Source organism: Rhinopithecus roxellana, unplaced genomic scaffold (assembly GCF_007565055.1).
Source record: "Rhinopithecus roxellana isolate Shanxi Qingling unplaced genomic scaffold, ASM756505v1 contig3205, whole genome shotgun sequence".
In the NCBI taxonomy this organism is placed as follows: domain Eukaryota; kingdom Metazoa; phylum Chordata; class Mammalia; order Primates; family Cercopithecidae; genus Rhinopithecus; species Rhinopithecus roxellana.
The window spans coordinates 14,245-17,662 of record NW_022142421.1 but is presented as its reverse complement, the minus strand read 5'-3'; the positions used below and the strand labels follow the sequence as shown (position 1 = coordinate 17,662).

At 37.5% G+C, this 3,418-nt stretch overlaps 1 pseudogene; it reads right to left on the bottom strand.

Moving 5' to 3' along the window:
* Positions 1-1,735: 1,735 nt before the first annotated feature.
* Positions 1,736-2,325, bottom strand: LOC115895851 (annotated as a pseudogene).
* Between the last annotated feature and the right edge of the window lie 1,093 nt (positions 2,326-3,418).

Sequence of the window (3,418 nt, the reverse complement as noted above, 5' to 3'; positions counted from 1 at the left end):
TTCAACTAGAAACTTTCCCCAAGGATGAAAATTAACAAAACTATTTATTTGAATGGAATGGGACTGTAATTTTGTATCCTCTACTCAGCACATTTTAGTTGATATGTAAGTTATAAATGCACATTTATCTATTCATCAAGTTCTGTAGTTAGCCTTTTTCTGTAAACTGAGCTCTCTCTATGGAAAAGCTTTCTATTCATAGCTTGACTCTAGCTGGATATATGACAGACTGTATGAAGCAAACTTCTGTACCACTGGGAATCACCCTTCCTTCAAACGATGGAGCATGATCTATGGTTCTCCTTTCCAGCTTGACTCTGCAGCTGCTTCTCACTGCTCCTGCTGCCATACTCGCCACCTGCTTTGTTCTGCTACCATTTCCTATCGTATATTTATAAAACGCTTCCAGATGAAATACTGGATGAAACCAGGAAGAGAAATGTTTTGATGTAATTTTTTAAAACTCTGCTCCCTATATGAGAGCCACCACACTCACCCAGCATGGTCTTTGATATCCCCATCGCTCCCCAGTTGCGGGTCTCATCCACATTCAATCCAAGCTTCAGATAGTCCTCAACTGCAGAGAATATGAACATCCACAAGAGGCCACAATTGTTTTATCAAGTCTCATCATTGCAGGAAGGGTTTTTTTTGAAGCAAACACAAAAAACCTTGAAAGCAAATCACTAAGCAATGTTCAGCAATAGTGAAGACAGTAAGTAATTATGGCCTAAAAAATGTCTTATTTACCCTCTGACAAAGTACAATCCTTCTTAGCATTTCCCCTGAGAGTGATAAATTCAGCTTGTGTCTTTGTTAAAAAGGAGTCGCTTAACTTCAACTAGGAGACTTTCCAAAAGGTTGAACAATGTCAGAGAAATATTAAGTATCCCATTAGTAGAACTGTAATTTTGTATCCTCCACACACACATTGTAAGTGTTAAATCAGTTATCAAATGCAGATTTGTCTTTTCTCCAAGCTCAGAAGTTCGCCTTTTTTCTTAAAAGTGAACTCTGTCAGTGGAAAGCCTTTTTATTCACGGACAGCTTGAATTTAGCTGGATGTGTGACAGACTGTATGAAGAAGCAACTCTTGTACTTTTTGCCTAGGGCTGGGAAATGTGATCTATTTTGGGAGAAGTTCATTAATGGCAAAAGAATGATGAGTAGTTACTAGAGTAAATCTAATGATAGGTAGAATGAAAACTAAGAAAAAGGTTAAGCCATGTTGAAAAGAATAAAGAAGTAAAGTAAATAAGAATGCATTGCAAATACATTAGATTCCAATCTTTCCCATCTAATATTGTAGCTTTAGGAAATCATTTTATTTCATGAAGAATACGATGATAATTGCATAAAAATCTGTACATATAAAAATTAGTTTCCCATTTTTTCCAGGAAAAAAATTCAAGTATAAATTCTACAGTAGTCTCATTTTAATTATAATGAAAGTGTTGGCCATCTCATTTATAAAATTTCTAATTTACATATGTAAATCACAGAACCATTTTTAGACAACCATTACAATTTATAAATGTAGGGTGATTTTACTGAGAAAATGTATTCCTCTATGAGTGGATGTGTCCCTTCTCCCACCAACTAATGACACAGCAATACACACTCATTATATTTTAGTAAGTAACACACTGCTACAAACAATAATTCTCTTCTCCGTGTCCGTGATTATGTGTACATGTGTGAGTTGGTTAGAATGCATCTGCCTTATCTCTAAAACTCAAGAGCAAGATGAGCTAGGCTTGGGCTTTGCTGAAGGTTGACCATGCCTTTGTGCATCAAGTGATCTGACATATCCTCAGATGCAAGAATTTTTGAACCCCTTCCTCAAAGGCTATGGCCGCATTTGTGGCATCTTTTGCACTTGTTACAATGTAAGGATAGTCGCCGTTCTCCCTGCATAAGCTTCACTTCTTCTATAAACACCTGCAATTCGCTAATGCCAGTCTTAGAAACCAGAATCACAAAAGGAAAGCTCTCGGGTTCTTCCACATCTGCGTAATAGATGAACTCTTTCTTCCAGTTACTTAAGTTCTGGAAGCTTTGTGAATCATTGATACTACAAGTAAAGACAACTGTCAGAACCTCTGTAAAATCATCCTCAGTCTTTGGAATCTCTCCTGACCTGCCATGTCAAACCTTCATGGTAGCAAAATGTCCATCCCTTTCAAATCTTGTTAAAAATTCCACAACTATCATGGAACAGCTGAGTATCAAACGTATGAGTTGCATGTCTGTTCATAAACGAACTCCTCCCAACCCCACCGTCTCCAAAGAGAATTACTTTTAAAAATGATGAGTTTCCTGCCACTGTTCATCTGAAGAACTTCAAGAACCCTGAAAAATAAAAAGGTAACATAACATTCCTTTTTACCTACTTATTCTTCTGTATGAGACTATGAATATCCGCATTTAGTGTTAATTAAAACACAGTCCTAGGGAAAAAGTAATAAGACTGGATGTTTACTGAACACATAGCTATGTGTGGGCTACTATACTACCATTATTCTCTAAGACAACTAAAAAGGGCTCACTCTTCTCCTTTCTCACATCACAGCTGTCTGTGAAGTTGGCACTTAGCCTAAATGTGACATCAATGCTCTTGTAATGAACAGTGAATCTATGATAAGCCCCTCTCTGCTCATAGTAAGTCAAGTACAATTGATTAGAGATGGATAAGAGATGAAAGACTGCGTGTTTCTGATACAGCAAGATTTATACTTTAGGGAGAATGTTGATGACAAATGTAATGGAAGTTAGTGTTGAGAGAGCAGGAAACTTTATAGTTGTATTTGGGCCAAAAAGAAGAGCCAGTTTTTTGCTGTGCATGTTGGTTCACACCTGTAATCCCGGCACTTTGGGAGGCCAAGATGGTTGGATCAAGAAATCAGGAGTTCTAGACAAACATGAAAAACATTCTGAAACCCTGTTTCTACTAAAAACACAGAAAATAGTCAGATGTGGTGGTGTGTGATTGTAAACCCAGCTACTCAGGAAGCTGAGGCAAGAGAATCCCTTGCCCCAGGGAAGAGGGGTTGCAGTGAGCCGAGATCGCACCCCTGTACTCCAGCTTGGGCTACACAGTGAGACTCCATCTCAAACCAACAAACAAGCAAACAAACAAAGCAGGTTTAATCTTTTCACATCGTCCCATAGTCCTTGGAGACTTTCTTTGTTCCTATTAACTCCATTTTCTCTAACCTTTTCTTCATGCTTTATCTCATTAAGTTGACCTTCAGTGACTGATATCCTTTTTCCACTTAATTGATTTGGCTATTGATAATTGTGTATGCTTCATGCAGTCTTTGTAGTGTGTGTTTTTCAACTACGTTATGATATTTAAGTTTTTCTCTTAACTCGTTATTCCAGTTAGCAATTTCCCTAACCTTTTTTGAAGTTCTTA